At 47.6% G+C, this 9,106-nt stretch overlaps 1 pseudogene; it reads right to left on the reverse strand.

Moving 5' to 3' along the window:
- Positions 1-7,373: 7,373 nt before the first annotated feature.
- On the reverse strand, positions 7,374-7,812 carry LOC112411495 (small nuclear ribonucleoprotein E pseudogene; annotated as a pseudogene).
- Positions 7,813-9,106: the final 1,294 nt, after the last annotated feature.

Raw genomic sequence — 9,106 nt, forward strand, 5'->3', positions numbered from 1 at the left:
AGGATGCCACCCACAGCCCCTGATTCATCACTCCTTCAGGAAGTGGCTTCTGCCAAGCTGCCTCCCTGCAGGGCTGCCCCACCCCATCCCACCCTAAAGCACATTTAGAAACAAGAACCCAAAGGTGAAGAAGAAGAATACTTTACTTTGAAAGGGAGAGTCCAGAAGATCAGAGCCAGAGTTTGGACAAAGGCCTGGAGAAGGGAAGGGATTTGCCCCAGAATATATAGCTGGGCCCAGGCCAGGCTCCTTCCTGGTCTTGTAAGAAGGGGGAGGTCCCTTCCTTGCCCTGTTAGTCCCTCTCCCTCCCAGTTGGCTCTGAGCCCCAACTCTTCCCTCCCCACAAACCTGTCGGACCTGAAATAGCCCAGGAGAAAAAAAACAAACACCTCTGGTAAACAACAGGGAGTGTGAGTGAATCAGGATCTTGTTTTTAAGGAGTATCACGTGTCCACCACTGTTTATCCAGTTGGCATGGCCCGTTGTTCGTTGTTCGGAAGGGACCCTGGCACCCCGCCCAGACCTCCCCTCTTTATTAACTGTTGGGTGATGGAAGGAGATGCAGCTCGCAGTCCGTTCCATCTGTCACCTGGCCTCCGGCAGCTAAAGTCCTTTCTTGCTCCTCTGGTGGCCAGCTCCCCCGCCACACCCAAGTCCAGGCCCCCATGACTACCAACCTGGTTGAATGCCCAGCCCTTTCGGCCTCCTTGCCTCCAGCCTCCCATTTGTTTCTTGCTGGGAAGCCAGCTGGATTCGAAAACACAAAGATGACCATGCCATTCCCCTGCTTCAGACCTTTTGTGCCTGGGACTTCCCTGGCGGTCCAGTGGCTAAGACTCCACGCTTCCACTGCAAGGGGTGCAGGTTCGATCCCCGTTCGGGGAACTAAGAGCCCACTCCTGCAAGCCGCGCGGCCAAAAATAAAACCTGTGGCTCCCACTGTCCTGGAGATAAAGTCAGACCCTAACCATGGCATTTAGGGCTCCTGCCAGCATCTCTTCTGTCCCTCTGCCCTCCTCTTGCTGTACTGACTTTTCACATCCTCAAACTAGCCATGGTCTATCCTACGTCACAGCTTCCACACACACTGATTCCCTTTCCCTGTTTTGCCCCACCCTGCACCGTTCATCCTTCAGACCTCAGCTAAAACGACCCTTCAGCTCCCCACCTCTCCCCGCTGCCGCATACTCCCTCCATCACAGTCATAGTCAGCACATTCATGATTATTTTGTGTGTGATTACTCATTTAAATAGCTCTTCCTCTTTGAGGACAGGGAATGTCCTCGTTCAACACAACATCCCTAGTGTCAGACATGATGGTAGCTTGGGTGAGTCGTGGGCACTGGAGGGGAATGTGACGGTGGGCACCCACCTGGTCCCTGGGACTCAGCAGGCTTGTTCATAGACTTGCCTATGCGCATGCCTGCCGTGGCCACACCCACTTCACTCCCCATTTGATAGCATGGTTCTCTCTACAGAGTCTCTGCTTGCCTTCCTCCAGAAACGGGTGCTTACCACCTCCACCGGTCATGACTCCCAGTTGGACCCAACAGCACCAAAGGCAGATAAGGGGGTGTTGAAGTGCCAGCAAATAGGCAGGGAGTGAGAAATAATAACTGGATGATGAAGACCACAAAAGCTCCCATTCATTGCAGGCTAATGCTGCACCCAACTCTGGGCTTTATACCCTCTGCCTCATTGAACCTTCACTACAGTTCTGTGAAGGAGGCCCTTTGAGGGGACGCTCATCTTAAAGGAAAGAGAATTCAGTCTCAGTGAGGTGAAGTGACCTATCCAAGGTCACACAACAAGTAAGAGGTAAAGATAGGGCCCACACACGGCTCTGCCAGTGTCAGAACGATCATACACCGTGCCAAACCCTACCATCCCTCCAAACCCATTCCTATGTGTTCATCTAGTTCTCAGACACTATGCCCACTATTTACTCACCCACTTGTTTTCCGCTTAAGAATGTCACGTGAGGGACTTCCCTGGTGGCGCAGTAGTTAAGAATCCACCTGCCAATGCAGGGGATGTGGGTTCGAGGCCTGGTCCGGGAAGATCCCACATGCTGCGGAGCAACTAGGCCCATGCGCCATAACTACTGAGCCTGCACTCTAGAGCCTGTGAGCCACAACTACTGAGCCCACGTGCCACAACTACTGAAGCCCGCGTGCCTAGAGCCCGTGCTCTGTAACAAGAGAAGCCACTGCAATAAGCCTGCACACCGCAACGAAGAGGAGCCCTCGCTAGCTGCAACTAGAGAAAGCCCGTGTGCAGCAACGAAGACCCAATGCAGCCAAAAAATAATAATAATAAATTAATTAATTTAAAAAGAATTGAATAAATTGAAGAATAAATTGTTTATTCTAATTTTAATGGCCGTATAATTAATATTCCATTGTATGACTCAAAAAACTATTTACCTATGACTGGACACATTTTCTTGATCATCTTTTGAGGATATATTTCTAGAAGTGAAATGGCTGGTATAAACCTCCTTTTGAGGCTTTTGACACATGGTGACAAATTGCCCTGATGAAATGATCGTAGCAGCCAGCATCCCCCTGACACTCACCACGTGCCTGTCATGTGTCCCTTGTCAGGAACCCCTTGTGTCATGGTGACTTGTGCACAGATCTACACTCCCATCTCACCCTACCCTCCAGAGTGAGAGCCTCCAGGCGCAGGGACCCCGAGCCTGGCCAGCTCCTGACTTCCTGGCAGGCCCTGGAGAGATGTTGGCTGCTGAGCCAGCATTGACAGTCACCCCCAGTTCCTCCAGGATCAGCCAGGAGGGGTTTCAGGCTCCACCAGCCTCCGCCCAACCCCCTCCATGTCAAGCTTGGTTTCCTGCTGGGCCAAAGCTGCCTCTCACCAACTGGTGACTCAGAGCCTGGCCTGGATGGCAGTGTTGGCTGTGCCTCCCCGGCCCTCTGAGGGATTAAGCTCGTGGTGAGGCTGGGTGGGGCTTCTCGGGGTGGGGCCACCTCCACCCCAGTCTGGCCTTCCTTCCCTTCTCCCTTAAGTCTTGCTGATTTTTGTCCTCTGGGTCTTCTAGATAGAATGAGAATAATCCTGGGCTCTGAGTGCCTGAATATGTCAGGGCTGACTGAGATGTCCTCATGCGGGGCACAGCCTGGAAGACAGAAGCCATTGCACAGGGAGGAACAGAGGAGGCCCAAGAGGAGGGTGGGTGGAGGAGGGGGAGAGAACTTTAATGGGGAGAGCCCAGAGCTGGGCTTTGGTGTGGGCCCCGCCAATGCACGCATGAGTAAGGACTGGTCAGGGACCCAGGGGCAGGGAGCCTTCAGGACTGTGCCATCCTACCCCATTCGGCACCTCTGTGAGAATTAGCAAAGTCCAGTGACAACAGGCCGGGGCAGTCTCGTGCCAGGGCCCTAGCCGGCTTGGCAAGTGCAGCATGGGCTGGATACAGGATGCGTCACCCCATCCATCAGACACCTTTATAAAAGCTTTGACCTGCGCACTCGTGCAGGGAGCTCTGGGCGAGGAGGCAGCGGCAGGGGTGGTACCTCCTCCCAGGGGGCATTTGGAAATATGTGTAAGGGGGTATTGTTCATTATTACTATGTCTGGTGTCTGTGGAGGTGTGGGAGGAGGTCTACTGACATTTAGTACCTGAAGGTCAGGGATGCCAAGCATTCCACCGAGATGGCCAGTCCTACACAGGAGCAAAATCCTCCCCTGCCCCCAAATCCGGGGCTGAGACCCCTCTGCTGCCCAGATGGTTGTGGAGAGGATCCTGCTGACTGCAGAAGTACCGACCAGTTTTCGAGGTGGTTTTAAGATACATTGTCTCACTAACTAGGCTCGAACCTTCCCTGGCGAGGGAGTGAAGCTGACGTTAGCACTGATACCTAGTAATAATGATGGTAATGACATCGGCATGACACCAAGTAACCCCTACGTGCCAGGCAAGGGGCCAGGACTTTGGATGTGTTATCTTCTTGACAGTCCCACGAGGGCTGCACTAATATTATCCCCATTTTGCAGATGAAGAAACGCAGGCTCAAAGAGGTGAGGTCAGTCACAAGGGTGAGAAGTCGGGAAGCCAGCTTTCCAGTTCAGGTCTCCTTCACCCCAAAGCCCTACTCCCCACTGGTAGGACAAAACTGGGTCCATTTGACAGATGGGTAAGCTGACACACAGAAATTTTCACTGATCCCCAACTAGCCACTGGCAAAGCCAGGCAGAACCAAGGTGTCTGAGCCCCTTAATCAGGAGCCTTCCTGCTCCAGCCCTCCGCCAAAGGCCCATGACTATAAATGTGAGGCAGTTTAATAAGAATACAAAGCCCCTAGAAAAGGCCTTCCTGTGCCTGCTCTCTACCCATGCTGCCTACTTTTTCCAAGGATTTCCTGCTCTGGAAAACTTTAAGGTAAAAGGCCTAAAGTAACCTGCAGGGAAATTAAATAAATAAATAAATAAATAAATAATAAATAAATAAAATTAAAAATAAAGAAAAATTAAAAAAAAATTTTTTTTCTTTTCTTTTTTTTGCGGTATGCGGGCCTCTCGCTGTTGTGGCCTCTCCCGTTGCGGAGCACAGGCTCTGGACGCGCAGGCTCAGCGGCCATGGCTCACGGGCCCAGCCGCTCCGCGGCATGTGGGATCTTCCTGGACCGGGGCACGAACCCATGTCCCCCGCAGCGGCAGGCGGACTCTCAACCATTGCGCCACACTTTGTGCCCCTCTTTTTTATTTCTTGAAGCCTAATTTACATATGTCAGATGCACAATTCCCAATGAGTTTGCATACATCTGTATAACCATCACTAAAATAAAGATAAGAAACATACCCATCAACCGCAAAAGTTTCCTTCTGGCCCTTTGTAATTCCTCCCTCCCTCTCCCACCTGCCAGGCATCCAGACAACCACCGATCTGATTTCCATCACTATAGATTAGTTTGCATTTTCTAGAATTTTATATATAAATGGAATCATACAGTTTACTCTTTTCTGTCTGACTTTTTAAAAAACTCAGCTTCATTGTTTTGAGATTCATCCATGGTGTTGTGTGTATCAATAGTCATTCCTTTTTATTGCTGTCTTATATTACACTGTGTGGATGTACCATAGTTTTTCATCCATTTACCTATTGATGGCCATTTGAGTTGTTTCCAGTTAAAGCTGCTGTGAACATCTGTGCACAGCTTGAAGAATTTTTATTCATGTATACATGGGTATAACCATCACCCAGATCAATGTACAAAATATTTCCGGTACCCCAGAATGTTCCCTTGTGCCGGTCCACATTCCTCCAAAGGTAACCACTATTTTGACTTCTATCACCGTAAGTCAGTTTTGTTTATCCTAGAACTTCACATAAACGGAATTAAACAACAATGCAACACATCTTCTTTTGTGTCTGGCTTCTTTTGCTCAACATCATGTTTCCGAGATTAATCCATGTTGTTATTTCTATCAGTAGTTCATTCCTTTATTGCTGTGTGGTATTCCCCTGTATGGATACACCACAAAGTGTTTACCCATCCTCCTGTTGATGGACATTTGGGTTGCTTCCAGGTTTTGGCTATTATCAATAAAAATGCCGTGAACACTTGCATACAAGTCTTTTTGTGGACATATATTTTTCTCCTGCTGACTGGGTCATAGCCAGGAGTCGAATTTCTGGTTTATAGGGTAAGTATGCCTATTACTAGAAACTGTCAAACATTTTTTCAGAATGGCTGTACCATTTACACCGCTACCAACAATATATGAGAGTTCCAGTTGCTCCACATTCTTGCCAACATTTGGTGTGGTCAACCCTTTTAATTTAGCCTTTCTGGTAGTGAGTAGGGTTAGCTCATGGTGGTTTTGTTTTGCAACTCCCTTATGACTAATAAGTAATGATGTTGAGTATTCTTTCATATGTTTATTGGATTTTATTTTTCATTTAAATTCTGTAACATGTTTAATGTAACATTCAACTACAGAAACATATTAAGTACAAAATGAAAAAATTTTACCTTGTTCTCCCATTTTCACCCCTGGCATTAGCTCACAATTTATGATATAGCCTTCTCAAACAGATATAATTAAATACACACGTGTGCGTGTACTTACATTTTTAAACCACACACACAAAAATCGTCTTGTTTTTATTAGTGTATACTATGTGCAGATTTTAAGTTAAGGGACTGACATACCTCCTATCACTGAATCTGTCCAATAACTGTGATAACTGGGTGAGGAGACTAGAGCCCAGGGAGTTTAAGATGGTTGCCAAGGTCACACAGCTTGTAAGTGGCAGTGTCCATACTTGAATCCACATTTAAAACACCAGATGGATTAATGGAGATGCTATTGTCTTACCACCTTAGATTCACCCACTCATTCGTTCTTTCATTCATCCAACGTATACTCTGGAAGCCCGTTCCAGGCCCTTCCCTGCTTTCGAGCCACAGATGAGCTGAGGAGTCAGGCAGGTAGATTGACTAATAAAATCTAGGGAGAAAGGGGTATGATGGGAGAAGTAGAGGGGGCAAGCCAAACCCAGATTTTGGGTCAGAAAAGACTCCTGGAGGAAATGATCCCTGAGGGATGTGTAGGATGCCCAGAGGAGAGAGGGTGCAGAAACAGCATGTGTGTGAGCGGGTGCACTGCAGGAAGCCCCTCTCTTCCCCGAGGTGGGGCTGGGGTTGAGTCGAGGCAGGCGAGATGGAGGGGCAGCATGGGCAGCAAGACCTTGTGACCGTCTTAAGGAGCCTGGCTCCACTGATACATGAGGGCCACGGAAGGGCTGGAGTCACAGTTTTCAGATTCTAGGGTTTTAGGATTTAATTTCCTTCCCTCCCCATCCTTCAAGATTCTTTTGCAAGGGGCACAGTGTCCTGGTGGCTTAGAGGCCATCCGGGCACCATGCTCCACAGCTGCTCCTAGGGGCAGACAGTTCTTCTCCAGGATTCAGGCTGCCGTGCTGGTCACAAAGGAACCCATTGCCCCCTGGTGGTGACCAGGATGCCACTGTGAAGGGAAATCCAACTTCTGCAGGACCCCAGGAAATGCGGATTGGGCAGGGCTCCAGCAGTCCCGTCCCCTCCCAGACCTCTCATCTCTGTCACTGGTGCCACCGCCCAGTCGGTCCACCAGAGCTCACCCTCAAGAGCCCTCTTTCTCTCATTTCAATCCACCTGTGGCTCCCCCAGGCTGATCCTCCCTCTCCGTCACCCCCGTCTTTGACACAGCCTCCCAAATAGTTTCTCTGCTGTCTGGACCACTATGGTAGTCTCTACACAGGAGCTAGAGTGATCTTTTATTATTACTATTTATATATTTATTTAAGTAAAAGTTATAGACAGTAATTGCACCATCTTAAATGTATAGCTTGATACTTTTTTTTTTTTAATAAAAACAATCCCACAGCATTTATTGTCATCTGGTAATAACATAAAGGTGAGCAAAACAATATGAATAAATGCTTTAGAACTACACTTCTAACAAAGCACACCTAAAAAAACTGTATTGCCTTCTCAACAATTCCTCACTTCATTGATCATTTCTAGTTGGAGACACTTTGGAGCAGAGTTACGTTATCTCCTTTTAGCATGATCCGACCCAGTTGTTTTCTTGACTTTGTTTTAGAATGAATCTCTTCTGCATCATCTAATACGAGGTTCATATACTCATCAAAACCAATAATACAGCCCTCTATCCGCATATTCACTTGCTCATAAAGCCACACCTGAATCCGAGATCTATTTTGCAAATATCTGAAGCTGAGACTGATTGGCTGCACCATCACCTTCTGCACCTTCTGGCCCTGGCCCCGGTACGCCATGGTGGAAGCGCACCGATACTTTTTATATATGTAGTCACCCACATGACACCCACCCAGATCAAGATACAGAACATTTCCAGACCAAGAAATCCACCTAGTTCCCCCTCCCCCCAAAGGTAAGCATTATTCTAATCTCTGTCACCAAAGATCCTTGTGGCCTGTTGTTAAGCTGCAAAGAAATGGAGTTGTCATATAATGTGCACTCTTGCATCCCGCCTATCACACTCAGCACACACTCCGAGATGTTGTGTGTATCTACATGTTTCCTTTCTATGGTGGGCAGTATTCCACCGTGTTTATGAACAATTTTTGAAACCTTTTATCTGGAAATAATTTCAAACGTACAGAAAGTTTGCAAGAATAAAAATAGTACAGGGCTTCCCTGGTGACACAGTGGTTGAGAGTCTGCCTGCGGATGCAGGGGACACGGGTTCGTGCCCCGGTCCGGGAGGAGCCCACATGCCGCGGAGCGGCTGGGCCCGTGAGCCATGGCCGCTGAGCCTGCGCGTCCGGAGCCTGTGCTCCGCAACGGGAGAGGCCACAACAGTGAGAGGCCCGCGTACCGCAAAAAAAAAAAAAAAAAAAAAAAAGTACAAAGAGGACACCTGTATATCCTTTACACAGATTAAACTGTATTTCATATCATAGGAATCTATCTATATACACATACATAATAAGAATATATAGATATATACACATAGTATGGGATTTTAGACACACACACACGCACATACACATGTATGTATATACATGTAAAACATTTACACATGTATATGTATGTGTGTATATAATTTCTTCTGAATCATTTGAGTGTAGATTTTATACATCATGGTTCTTTACCCTTAAACATTTCAGTGTGTATTTCCTAAGCAGAGAGATAGTCCCTTACATAACTACAGTTCAGGGTTTTTTTTGTTTTTTTTTCTTTTGCAGTATGGGGGCTTTACCTCTCTGAGCCTCAGTTTCCTCATTTGGACATGAAGGTAAAAGTGGCACCTCTATCACAGGGGTGTCTATTGATCCAATAAACCAATGCTTGTAGAATATTGCTGGGCACATAGCACTTGATAACTTGTTATTTGTGGTTCAGACATAGATGGGGCAGCAGGTATGGATGGGAACTGGCACAGAACCGTCCAGATTCTTTTCCTCCCATGAGCCCCGACACAATCCTTCTTCTCTTGGCCATTTAAATCTCTTGTAACACTTTATTCTATTTTCTGGATGCCTCCTTACCTGACAACTGCCTAAGAGCAAAGATACCCCCTGTCAACTTAGCACCTGGCATAAAGGAACTAAG

This window comes from Neophocaena asiaeorientalis, unplaced genomic scaffold (assembly GCF_003031525.2).
Source record: "Neophocaena asiaeorientalis asiaeorientalis breed wild unplaced genomic scaffold, Neophocaena_asiaeorientalis_V1.1 scaffold78, whole genome shotgun sequence".
Lineage (NCBI taxonomy): Eukaryota > Metazoa > Chordata > Mammalia > Artiodactyla > Phocoenidae > Neophocaena > Neophocaena asiaeorientalis.